Raw genomic sequence first — 14,105 nt, forward strand, 5'->3', positions numbered from 1 at the left:
AGTTGGTGAGAAAACGCTTTTGGACATTCTCAAACTCTTTCCAAGTAGACTTCCCGATGCTTCCACCCCACACCTCCACTCCATAAAGAAGCACCGGTGTCACCAATGTGTCAAAGAGGTACTTTTTGAGAGCCCAACACTTGATCTCTCCTGCATTGCACATGTTCTCAAATGCATAATAAGCCCTCTTTCCGGCTTCCAAGCGACGCATTGCACAATCCTTCCATTTATGATTGGATGGAACCTCAAGGCCAAGGTACTTGAAGTGATCTACCACTTCAAGTTTCTCATTGTTGTATACAATGCATGGATTTTCGTCATTGAGGGTCTTTACAAGCATAACCTTGGTTTTGGATCCATTCACGATCAGCCCGCTATGTAGGCAAAAGCGTTCCAAGACACTCATAAGCTTTTGTGCATCTTCTAAGGTATGTGCCAAGAGCACTACATCATCGGCATAAAGCAAAAGCATGATCACCGCATTTCCAATCTTAACCTCTTCTATGCCTTCTTGCTGCATAAAATCAAGAACCATGTATTCCAATTCATCAATGAGTAGCCCAAAGAGGGTTGGGGAAAGTGGGCATCCTTGTTTGACACCAATAGTGCTTGCAAAAAATTCTGAAATTCCATCTCCCATACGTAATTGACATATCACTTTTTGGTAGATGCGAAAGACTGCATGCATAAATTCTCTCGGCACTTGAAGGCTTTGCATACGTCTCCAAAGATTTCCTCGCGGTACCATGTCAAAAGCTTTCTTGAAATCCACAAAGCAACAATACAACTTTTTTCCTTTCAATCGAGACGCTTCCATAAGAACTCGAAGAGTGACAAGGTGATCAATAGTGCTATGATGCTTTCGAAAACCTGCTTGGCCAAGCGCACGTTTGCCATTCTTTTCAGCCCATTCACTTATCTTCATCTCCATGATACATCCAAATAACTTTGCCATCAAAGAACCAACCATTATAGTGCGATAGTTGTTCACATTGTTTACATCTCCTCCTTTGTGCAAAGGTTTGATCCAATTTGCACTCCAATCATGAGGCATGCCATACTGAAGTGCAAGGTTAAACATATCGCATATCCAATATCGTGTTTTCTTGCTTGTCCATTTAATCATTTCAGCCTTGACACCTTGAAGGTCACCTGCCTTGCGAGTAGCAAGTTTCTCAAGCGCGCGGCATACATCTTCAATGGTAAAGAAGGGAGACATAAATGGAAGGGAGCTACAACCCTCCATCTTATCAACATTGGGTTGCTCATAGAGGTTCTTACAATGCATATACATATCCTCAAGAGTCAAGTCACCAAAGCTCTCAACGCGCTTGCCTTTTAGATTTTGCCAAAACTTGCCACATGCATGTGCTTTCTCTTGTGCTAAAAGAAGTTGTTTTTCGACTTCCCACCTTCTCCTCTTCTTTTGAACAAGTGCTTTGTATGTGTGTGAACATTCCAAGTAAACTTCCTTGTCTTTGATTGCATCCAATCTTAGCAAGTGTTTTCGGGCTTGACTACATTCCATGTCAAACCATTTCTTCTTGGTGCTACCCTTCTTAGACCTTTTGCAAGACATGTGTTTCACCGAAAAGCATTCCTTCGCACAAGAGAAAATTACTTCTTTGAAAACTTTCCACTTGCATTCTAATGTTGGGCTCCCTTGATGCTCTATCATGCTTGAGAGAGAGAGAGAGAGAGAGAGAGAGAGAGAGTGCTAAACCAACCAACCTTGGCAATGAATTGATGATTGTGTAATAGAATGGGGGGTAAGTGTGCTTATATAGCCACCTCAGGAAATTGCCCTACCCAGACTTTGACAAATAAGTGAGATAAATACCTAAAAGCCAGAATAAATATTGGGATCACATTGGGCAGTTCACTTGAAATGCCATAAACTTTTAACACCCTCTTTGCAGCTCATAGTGGACATAAATAGTGAGACCAAGTCGATGAAGAAGCTACCATGGACACCCCAACACCTGCAGACTACTCGGTTATGTCACCTCTAACTTTTTACCCTAGAAGAATGCCATCTTGAGCATCAATTGCTTTGTAGAAAATTGAATTGTAGACTCCAAGGATCCCCATTCGTGAATTGTGAACACATCACGTCCAAATACTCCTAGATAATGATCTTCGAAACACATCCTGTCCATAATTTCGACCAACAACAATGGATTGGTTCCCTGCGAGATGCATGTGCCTTAAACTCCGACCCATGGGTTCAAACAACGACAAATTGAACTCCAACACAATGGTCCAAATTATTTATAGGGATCATGGCTTGCCCCTCTCTGCCACTCACAAGTCTCTCCTTGGCTAAAGCTAATGGCGATAATTGCCTCATGACTAGAAATCTGGCGTCTTGGCCATTGTGGCCACCTCCAGATGTGCCATGTCGATCTCCTTTGCCAATTCTATATCACCGTTATCTTTGTCCAGCTTGCCTTTTCCTTTGTCCTCTTTGTGAGTTCATGCTTTTGTCTTTGGCTTCAAAATTCCAAGCCAAACAAAGCGTCGTGTCACATTTATAACAATGGTTGTTAGACCTCGTGGGTACTTAGGCAGCTAACTGAGTACTGGTACTTTCGTCCTTGTCAAGCTTGCCTTTGCAAACTCTTGCATTTGCTTTTGGCTTCACAACCTTGAGCCAAACAAATCGACGAAAATTCCTTGAAAACTTCACCTGTGCATAGGCCGCTATTTGGGAATTGGTCAATCCACTTCTCATAGCCGTGAGTTGATGTTGGTCATTCGAGGTCGTTGGTGGCCGAAGCTTTGTGGTTCTATCCAAGGAGGTCCTTATACTCTGGGTTTCATAGCACTTGTAAAGCACTACCTGCTCCTCTTCAACGTGTGCTTATCTTCTCCCTTGCAATCAACGAGCCAAGCGTTCTCATACCATGTCAAAGTCGACAATGCAAAAGCGTAAAGCAATGGGCAGAATACACGAGAGAGAGAGAGAGAGAGAGAGAGAGAGAGAGAGAGAGAGAGAGAGAGAGAGAGAGAGAGAGAGAGAGAGAGAGAGAGAGAGAGAGAGAGAGAGAGACACTACTGAACCAAACAACCTTGGCAGTCCTCATGTTGCTTAATGCCATGTATATTAAGGTGCAGTAGATGGAGACCCCCCATTGCCTCCAGCGTTTCAAATTGCTAGGACAAATAGCCCCAACAAGCTTTCCAACTTGGTCATTTAGATCGCGTCTTAAAACACTACCAAGGCCTTTATTGTGTGAGCATCTCAAAATGTAGCTAAAAAATGCCCACTGACCGTTGGTTGCTACACTAACTCACAGATAGTGTTTTGGGACGCTTGGCTAGAAGGAATTTTTCTAAATTGCACTTCACAATGCGTAGCCAATAGGGGACTTTGCCTTGTATTCCACCTCGCGAGTGCACTTCAGCTCATAGTAAGCCAAAAAATGTCGATTTAGCCTGCATCTTAAAACGCTGATGTGGAATGCCAAGATTGTCTATGCTCTGCTACTCCTCTTGAACGGGTGCTTATCCTCTCCCTTGCAATCAATGAGCCAAGCGCTTTGATACCATGTCAAAGTCCATGATCTTCGACTCCATCACCTTACGTAGCAATGCAATTTTTGCTTCATCGCGACTTGCATAAAGATCAACCAGAGTATCCCAAGCCTGTTCTGTTGATTTTGCTTGAGCAAATGTGAGGAGTAATAATGCACTTCATAGAAAATGAAATCAATGCATGAGCATGCACATTTCTTACATCCCAATGAGATTGCTCAGTTGTAGGCAAAACAACTCTAGCAACAATAGATCTGCTAGAACCTGCAACATCCTCAATGGAACCTGCATCCATAGGACGAGGACGTACATCAACGCTCTGCATAACATTCTAGATGCCTAGGGACACAAGAACATGCGTCATCATGTAAGCCCACATTGGGTGATTATCCCTATCCAACTTATCTTGAGCAACAAGCATCTTGAAAACATAGGTGGTGTTGTCAGTCATGGCGAATGACTATACCTGATGCAAAAATTGCCCCAAAGGAGGAAAAATTAAGTAGGACTAACACGTGCTATATAGCACAATTTGAAGAAGAATATAAAGGACCTGCTCTACAAAAATTGCATTGATAAAAATTGTACACAAAAGGACAACATTGCCTGCACATTACTGCTTGTAGTGGAGATGGAGGTCGAAATGAGTCTGAATGAAAAATCTGAGCACATTGAGCCCTATGAGCCCTCCCAAAATCTGCTGATGCTTGCAAAAGCTCGAGAAATCTGGGAATGTGAGCGAAGAGGTGATGGTGAGAGTACCACGAGAACGTGACCTGTTCTAATACCAATTGCTAGAATTAGGGTTGTAGGGACACACACACGGCTTGGAAAAGATGAAGAAGCTCATGGCACACGATAGAGAGTATATTGCTTAGTGTGCAAATAAAAATATAAGACAGCCCTAGAGTGATGGGTGTATATACAATGCACGGGGAAAAAGCCTCCTAGTGAGGGAAAAATGTACCCTGACGGTCCTAAGTGTGTTCACACACATCACTACCACATAAATGGTAACACGAGAAGTGTTACCCTCTTTCCCCTTGGGGAAGCTCTTCCCAACGCATGGTCCCTTGTAGGTGTAAAAAGTATAGCAATGTACAATTGTAAATACTTGGATATATATAAAATTCTCCCTCTTTCCATAGCACTGATGGCGGAAAAAAGTGGGAAAAACATTCTTTGTCATGCGGCCCTATTTGAAAAGCAGAATCCAATGGTTTTCAATTGCTTCCACGAGTTCCTGGAGTCTACTGGGGCGTATGTCAGGTCAAAAATCTTCCAATATAATCAATTTACCTCTAACATTTTCCATATGTAGGTTTTCCATTATCAATTTGGAGTACGAGGGGCCATGCTAGTACGCCAAAGTTGGTGAGATCACCTAAACGCCCATCCTCAGGACTAAATAACACACATCATTAAATGTGGGGTGGTGAGGGATCCACGGCTCACAAGTCCACACACGAAAATCTGTGCAATCGCAGTCACAATTGTCACATTACAAATTGAACCCCCTAAACCCGGGCAGTGCATGTTGGCTGACAATAAAAGGTATGTAGGTGAGTTGGTTAACCCATGTGACTCAGAATTCGAGCCGCGAGGTTGTGGGTTCAAAACCGGTTGGCAAAGCCCTAATTTTTTACGCTGGCCTGATTCCTTTTCGCCTCAATTTTCGCTCTGCCCGGGTTTACTCTTCCTTAAGATCCCACCTTGGACTTCGATCCCCTCACCACCCCTATTAAATGTTGCGTGTTACTTAGTCTCCAGGCTATTTCATTGGAACTTGGCAGTAGTAGCTGCCATAAGTAACGAACAAAACACAATATCGACCACCATCGCTGAGCGTGGTTGCTCCTGGTAGGCTTTTGAGAGAGAGAGAGAGAGAGAGAGAGAGAGAGAGAGATCTCTTGCAATACCCATTATAACGAATGAGGCAATTGCAAAGGCATTAACAAGGTAATGCATGTTTGCCCTTCCAGATCGATCTGTTTTGCTCCCTATGCTTACTTTGTTGAGCATCTCCAAGAACTAGAGAAGGGAAAAGCCAAATAGAAGGCTGAAGCAATTTACAGGGTCATCTCACTAAGTTGAGGAAGGCCTTGTGCATTGTGGTAAGCTCCCTTGTGAAGGACAGAGAAGCGCACCAACAATGAAAACACTATTACAAAAGGGACATGGTGAAAAGGTGTAAAAATGATTAGCCATTAACAACAATCATAAACGACCTTCAGCGTATTAAAGTTCCACTCAGGTGACATAAAACAGTGACGAGGTTCTCTAGATGTGTGTGAATGAACACAATATGTAGAACACCCAATCATGTCAGAGTAGACGGAGAGCGGGTTAGCCAGCCCCACGATTGGAAATGAGAGCCCAAAAAGGGCTCCTGGACATGAAGTGTCCAGCCGGCCAAATGTGGCTCGGCTTGGACCAGATGCAGCCTAACATGACATGCCAATGGGTGGCCAGCCGGGGGTTACACTAGTATACCTAACTGTAGATGGAGTAGCAGAGTGGTGTAACTCTAACACCCCCTCTCAACACTTGATGCTGAACAAACTGATAGAACCTGAAGATGTGAGGCCTTGGATGAAAATGTATGCTGCAACGTCCACAAGAGGACAATACTCCACGAGCATAATAGCAATCTTGGGAACTCGAGAGGACAAGAAATCTCTAAGTAGATGACATCACAAGAAATGTAGGGAACTCTTGTACTCTGTTGCTGCTAAATGTGTGTCCTTAGATTAAGGTCAAGTGGAGAGAGTGCTCCTTCAAGGCTATGTGTCACAAGTAGGTGATGTAGTGTGCCCAACTGAGGAAATGACTGAGAGGACAAGTGTGGGTAAGGGGCCCAGAAGGGGGTTAGAGTTTTTAGTAAACCTAACCCTACCGACTTATGAACATCGGCCAAGGGACCTAAAACCCTAAAAATATCAAAAGCTTGAACTCTGGAAGATTTTTGTAAATTATGCTGATGAAGTGGCAGGCTGTACAAACTTCTGCGTTTTGCGCTGCTGATTTTGGCAGTTTTTGGGCAAAGCTTTTGGGCCAGAGCGGATCGGATGCTTTTGGGGCTTCGCTTGTGGTCATCCCTTGTACGTTTATAAGTGCCCAGAGGGCCAGTTCTCAGGGAGCATCTGGACGCAGTCTCGGAGAGGGTTGGACCCTTGGGGAGTTGTATCTTTGTGAAGCAATAATAAAGCAATACCGAAAGGGGAGCCAGTCTTTGGGGTCGGTGCATCTAGGAACGGAACTGCGTCGTTCCGTGTCGACTCTCTCTATTCAAGTTCAGTGATTTTGCAGTTTCTGTTTGTGTTTTGCTATTGATTTCTCACTTGGAGTGTCCAAGCTTGTAATAGTGGTATGAGGGATTAAAACGATTCCTCTACTACGGAGGACATCCTTTTTGCAACACTCATGGGTTCTCGCGGAGAATCTGACAAAGATGACACCCCTTTGACAATTGGTCTGCAGGGAGATAAAGAAAAGCTGAGTCCTAGCGAGGGAATAGAAGACACCAACGGAGATTTTGGCAAATTTTCGACGGGGAATCTTGACAAAGTAGAGTACAAACGTCAACTACAGGTTGATACGCGTGTGAAAAGATTGATCAAGTACTCCAAAGACCTGAAATATGTGAATCACTTGAAGAATTATCCAACCGTTTAGATTCACTCAAGATGGCAAGAGGGTCGTCAATTCTCCTCTCTAGATGGTAAGGAAGCTGAAAGAAAAGCTCAGTGCAGAAACTGTACTCGCAGAAAGAGTTTGACCAAGCTCTTGAAAAGAAGACAAACCAATTGATAAAAAGCTTACAACACTCTCGGAAGAAGAAGAAATCAACGGATTTCCCCGGTTTTTTGGACTGGAAGTCAACTTTCGAGGTGGTCAGCAGACCCAAGAAGCATGTTTGTTTCAAGGATAACCTAAATTTTTCTTTGTCTTCAAAGAGTTCCGACAGTTCTTCATCATTCCAAAGAGGACGAGAAAAAGCAGAAGAAGTGGCGAAAAAGCCAGAAAAGCAGATTTTTGAAAAAGCCTAGGAGGCATAGGGAGCCATCTAGCAGTTCAGTGGAGAAGACTTCATCCTCTGTTGACAGTTTAGACAATGAATAAAAGGACAAGAAGACCAAGGAGTTCAAGGATGGGGGTGAAGCAGTCAAGTTTGACACGTTCTTAGGCTATCAGGACACCCATCGAGCCCTTGAATTTATAAAGTAGTTTGACGTCGCCTTCTCGGGAGGTTGTTTGTCGAAACACTCCAAGGTGAGAAGGGCGGTGTCTTACTTGCATAAACATGGTGGTCTACTGTGTTTTTGCATAGAGAAGCACCTAGGAAGTGGGTAAAATTCAAGAGAGTTTTCACTCTTGTATAGATAACGGAAGAATATGAAGACGATGTCATCATGGCTTGGCATCATTTGAGAATGACTAAGAGACACTTTGGATGACTATTGCGAGAGGTTTTGGGATATCTTTTTGCCAGGGTGTCACGTGACGTGGCAACTGCTAACCTTAGTTGTTGGTTTCTTTCCGATGGTTTTTATTTTTAAATTTTGGGACCCTCTTTTTGAAGTCACAAATGACTGGACATTGTGTGGCGAGTGTGAAACGGCCAATGGCCGAAAGTTTCACTTGCAGACGGGAAGGCCTTGTCGCCATGAGTTGATTGGGCCGACCGGCACTAGAATCGGAGTAGTAAAATGGTGTCTATGCTCTAGTTCAAAGTCATTTAGGCTCCCTCGCTACACTTATAAGTCGGTGGGTACTAGGAAAATTAACTCACAGGCATAGTGGACACCTGGCAGCACCAGAAGTTGCAGAAGTCAAATCATTGCCACCTCAGCTAGTTTTGGGAGCCCCAAATTGATTTGGGCTGATCTGGGCCGCTTCTCTCTCTCACTGTGACTTACAGTGTGTGTGTGAGTAGTTGGTGCAGGTGATGAAGCTTTAATGGAAAGCTTGCCTTCTTGCTTGCACTATGTAGCGCGATGATTCTGCTCTGGCGCACCTCTCTTCCCTTTTCAATATAGAAACGTGATACCCCGCTCGAGGGCTTTTCATGTGTATGGACAATTGTGTGGGTTCATGCGCAATTGCCGAGGCAAGAGCCTCTTGCACAAGTATTGGATTAGCTAGTTGCTAATCTCCCAGAGGTACAGGTGAATTCGAAGAGATTTCACGCAAGAAATCTTGTCCGATTCAAAGGGCAAGTAGCCCTATAGGTGCGAGAGCTCGAGGATTTGCTACGGATGCGAGCGGCTCGCGAAACGGAGCCCAAAACAGGGAAATACAGCTTGCTGTGTATTTTTGCAGATTTAGGGTTTCGGCCCTAAACGGTTCCTAATACCTCGAGGAGGTCCGGGGACGCGAGGAGACCGTTGTGCGGGTGATCTAGCGCATTTTCAGGGCAGAAAACAGAGAATTCAGCGTGCTGCAGATTCTCGCTAGGTTTTGTATAGTGTCCGTATGCACCACTAAAGTCACTTATTGCGTGGGATACTATCTGTGAAGCGTCTTAGTATAGTTATGTTGCTGAAATCGGGCTAGAACAAGTCGTTTTCAGCCCGGATTATGCGGGACAGTTCGTAGGAAATCGCATGTTTTATTCTCTCTTTGAATACAATAAAGAAATACCGAAAGGGGCACCTGTCTTTGGGGCCAATAGGTGTCGGCGTTTGCTTGGAAGCGCTCTAGCTTCCAAGCCGTGTGTTTTTTAAGTGTCAATTCCCGTTATAGGTTTTTATTTGCAAAGTTTCTCTATGTCCTAAAGTCTAAAGTAAAGTTTCGGGTGAAAGCCAAAGTCTACCGCCCTACAGGCCGGTTTCATGGTTCCGTCGCCGGGACAGAATCACTTTTTCCTCAAGAAGTGAGCCTCACTTGGTTTTTGGTGAAGATACAGAGTACAGGAACGTGGGATTACACTATGGCTGACAAAGGGAAAGGCATCATGGAAGAGGGTTCCTCTGCACAGGACAAGCAGGCAATTCCTACAGTGTTTAGAGATTGGCGAGAGTTCACGACCAGGCCTGTTTGTACCTCTTGTTGATGTGAATGCTCCGCCAGCGTAGGGCTTTATGACTAGGCAACTTGAAGATGATGCGTTTAGGACTCGGTTGGTTGCTGCTGTGAATGTGTTTTCTCAACTGGTGCAAAACCAAAGGTTTATGGAGTTTTTGCAAGCGTCACCAGTGCCACAGCAGACAAGGCAACTCACAGCTAGTAGAGCTCGATGAGCCTCAAGCCCAAGTACTTCATGATATGCCAGGAACAATGTTTGGGGGTATGCAATACATGGATACACACTTAGCTTATGAAATACGATGTGCTATTGGGTAGATACGCACATCCTCACATCAGCTTCAGATTGAGACTGGCCGATTTCGAGGGGTACCAGCAGAGGCTAGGATTTGTCATTTATGTCGCCTAGAGCCAGAGACAGCTGCACTACACATCATTGCCCGGTATACTATGAGATACGAAGCCGCTTCCACTGTCTGTTCAGAGAGGGTTTGGATTGTCTACTAGAGTTGTGCAGACATAGAGAGAGCTTGCTGAGGACATCACGGGAGAGCTAGTCTCAGAGACAGATCACAAACTTATTTACACCAGCCAAGGGACAGCTAGAGGAGTAGTCATCACAATAGATCTCAGACCCCACCCACTATCACAAACTGGTGATGTGGTTGCCTTGTACACACACCCGGGAAATGCTGGCTGAAATGATGACGTGGCAGCAGAGTACGGAAACCCGTAAATCGCGGCACAGAATCCGGAAGCTGACGTGGCACTTGCTGTACGGAAGCTCGCGTTTTACGACAGCTGTTCGAACGCTTTTTGGCTACATAATTCAGGGCTGAATTTTTATGCAAAAGCATGAGAAAGAGAGAGAGAGAGCTTTTGAAGCATTGCTTTATTTTTAAAAGGCGTTTCAGCTTTTGGGGCTCTGCTTTTGGCATCCCTTGTAATGAATAAATAAGTGGGTAGGGCTCCCACTCTGCATAGCATCTGGACGTAGAGTATGAGAGTGAGACCCTCCCACTCCCTTGTACTTTGAGTTGCAGATTAATACAAAAAAAGAAATACCGAAAGGGGTGCCAGTCTTTGGGGTCAATATCTCTAGGCATGGAACTCCGCCGGGCCGTGTCGAATCAATTGTGAACTGTGAACTGTTTTGAAGTGAATTCCTGTCGTGTTGCGGTAGAATCTTGACTTGGAGTGTCCAAGTCTGTTACAATGGTATCAGAGCGCGGCCGATTTCTCTTCTACCGGGAAATCCGATCCTTTTTACGCGGCACTTATGGATTTAGACAGAGATCAGTCGACTCCTCTACATCCGGAGATGTAGGAAGAGATCACGAAGAGGATTCACGCGAGGAGTACGGCCCTCCTCGGCCTACTCAGGCGGAGCTTGAAGAGATGGAGCGTCGACGATTGATTGACGATGCAACAAAGATGATGCTAAATTTTGTGAAGGACCCAAAATTTGCAAAATTTATGACCCAAACCTCCTTCGACGAGGTGCACGCACAATGGCGGCAAACCACAGAAACACCCCTCAAACCGGCACTCAAGAAACCTCCTACTCCAAAGATGTTTACTGAGCAAGAATTAGAAGAGGTGGTCGATGCACGGATTTCTCAGCTTTTTGACGCGCAGAACAAAACTGAAAAGCACGACAAAAACTAGAAGAAAGGAACTGACTTCCCGGGTTATTTGGGTCGTCAATCTGCTTTTGCCTTGGCAAGAAAGTAGAAAAAGCATGTCAAATTTGAAGGAGTATCGAGTTCTTCTTCTTCCTGTTCTGACAGTTCTTCTAGCTCTTCTGACTCGAGCGAAGAAGACAGAAAAGGGAAAGAGCGATGCAAAAAGCAAAGCTTCAGAAAGGGCAAGAAAAATGCAAAGAAGTCTAAATCTCGCCCAATTTCGAACAGTTCTACAGAGGACTTGTCTTCGGATAGTTCAGACTCCGATGACAACAGATTTTATGTAAGGAAGAAGAAATTTTTACAAAGCCAATCAGTATGACTTTCTGGAAGATAAAAGCAAGAAAGTCCGAGAGTTTAAAGAAGGTGGACAATCAATTAAATTTGATACGTTTTCTGGATTTCAAGATGCTTTGAAGGCTTTGGCCTTCATACAACAGTTTGACATAGTTTTCTCTGGAGGGCGGTACTCAAAGCACTCCAAGATTCGGAGGGCTACCTCTTACTTCAAGGGAAATGCTTAAACTTGGCGGTCCATGCTTCTATTGAACAAGAAAGCGCCAGTTAAATGGATAAAATTTAAAAGGCTTTTTATTTCTTCCTGGTTGACTCGGGAGTACGAACGTGACATACGAACTGCTTGGAACCATCTTCAGATAACCAAGAGAGATTCATCGGACGCATATTGCGAGAGATTCTAGAGCTCTTTTCTACCGGCCTCTTCATTTAAGAAGATCTCGTTCAAAGAACAGATTGAGCGGTTTACCCTTGGGACTTCCTACAGAGATCCGAGATCACTTCTTAGAGCAAAAGTCAGATTCTATTTAGGAATTGATGAGTCATGCAAAACAGGGTTTTGCCATTCATTCAAGCAGTTTGACCTACCCCAGAGATGAAATCATGACGCAAAGGACCGAACAAACTTCGAACAATGAAGGTAGAAAGAGGAAGAGCAACCCAGAAAAGAAAGAAAAGGATGCAAGACCCAAGCTCACTCTTCGAGAGAGAGCTCTCTACATCAAAGAGGGAAAGTGCTTTGGATGCGGGGAAACTGGGCATATCTCCGCGAAGTGCCCTAAAAAGGCACCGAAAGAACAAAACAACAAAGATGAAGACAGGCCTAAGGGTTCGAAAGAAGCTGAGGAAAGTGGACGAAAAGGCAAGATGAAAGCAGGACTGGTTCCAGATTGCATGGGTACTGATCCAAGCACGATTGACGAGAGTACAAAACTTTGCCGAGCTTGGGGCAAAGTGAAAGACCAAGAAGCCCTGATTTCTTTGATGGATGAGCCAAGCCTAACTTTATTTCACCTGAATTGGCGGCGCGGCTCGAGATCACACCTGATCGGAGGGGATCACTAGCAGAGGCAGTACTAGCGGCACCTGGCAGGGACGTAGCCATTACACCTGTCATTGGCAAACTTCAGGTGCATTGTCAGGGGTATTTGGGGCACGAGGACTTCTACATAATGCCCTTGGAAGGTTGTGATGTCCTCCTGGGAATTCCCTGGTACTGTAAGAACAACGCCGTGGTCGACTATCGAGCGAGAAAAGCGACTTTGACTACAGAGAAGGGCCAAACTATTCTACTTGATGTGAAACTTAAGGGCTAGTCTGTCCCTATTGTATCGGCTTCGGTTGTTTCAAAACTAATGAAATCCAGTCTGTTTGTTTACTCGATCTTTTTGAGAGAGTTGAATAATGAGAATATGACAAATATTTCTGAACTTGATAGAGAACGCCAAGAATTTCTCCACACTCATGCCGATTGCTTCTCAGAGGGCCTGCCAGGCGAGTTACCACCCGCTCGTCCTGAGGATCATACCATTGATCTGATATCTGGAAGCACACCACCGAACCGGCCACCTTACCGTGTGAGCCGAGCCCAGAACGAAGAAATTATGAACCAAGTGAAAGACGGATCTTGGAGAATGTGCATCGATTATAGAGCTCTCAACAAAATCACCATCAAGAAAAGATTTTCAATTCCTAGGATCGATGATATTCTTGACCGACTACAAGGATCCCCGTGTTTTAGCAGGATCCCCGTATCATCAGAGCCAAATCGCGCCGGGAGATGTCTACAAGACAGCTTTTCGGACGACTTTTGGTTATTTGAGTTTTTGGTGATGCCTTTTGGCCTAACCAATGCTCCTGCAACATCTAACCAGATGATGAACATGATTTTTAGAGAGTACAGACTATTTGTTGGCACTTTCTTTGACGACATCATTGTTTTCTCCAAGGATGAGGCAGAACATAGAGAACATCTGCTACAGGTCTTTCAGGCATTACGAGATCACAAGTTGGTGATTAATGTGAAGAAAAGTGAATTTTTCCTACCCAATACACTTTTTGGGACACATTGTCTCAGCAACAGGAGTGCAGATGGACCCGGCCAAGATAGAGACTATCCGTGATTGGCCCAATTTGAAGAATGTCCATGAAGTTAGAAGCTTCTTGGGTTTGTGTTCGTACTACAGGTAGTTCATTAGAAAGTTTGCAGAGGTTGCTTCTCCTTTGCATATCTTGACACAGAAAGGAGCCCCTTTCTCGTGGGGACCTAGAGAGGTGACTGCCTTTTAGACACTGAAAGAGAAATTGACTACAGGACAAGTTTTGAATTTGCTGGGCTTGCAGAAGTCTTATGAAGTATATTGTGATGCTTGTGGTCGTAGTCTGGGTGCGGTCTTAATGCAAGAAGGCCATGTCATTGCCTACGAGAGCCGATTGTTCTCAAGGCCGGAATTGATAGCACAGATTTATGAGAAAGAGCTTTTGGCGGTTATTCATGCTCTTACTCAGTGGCGACATTACCTACTCGGAGCGGATTTTATTGTCTTCACAGACCATCAG

The 14,105-nt window shown here is 44.5% G+C and overlaps 1 protein-coding gene across 1 annotated transcript in view; it reads left to right on the forward strand.

The window, feature by feature from the left end:
- Window positions 1-5,264: 5,264 nt before the first annotated feature.
- Window positions 5,265-14,105, forward strand: part of LOC147419846 (putative RNA-dependent RNA polymerase SHL2) — a 58,092-nt gene continuing 49,251 nt past the window's right edge. Inside the window, 1 exon segment of the mRNA XM_086505647.1 lies at window positions 5,265-5,397. The gene's annotated coding sequence lies outside the window, so the exon portion shown is untranslated.

This window comes from Adiantum capillus-veneris, chromosome 29 (assembly GCF_014529385.1).
Source record: "Adiantum capillus-veneris isolate H3 chromosome 29, ASM1452938v2, whole genome shotgun sequence".
NCBI classification, from domain to species: Eukaryota; Viridiplantae; Streptophyta; class Polypodiopsida; order Polypodiales; family Pteridaceae; genus Adiantum; species Adiantum capillus-veneris.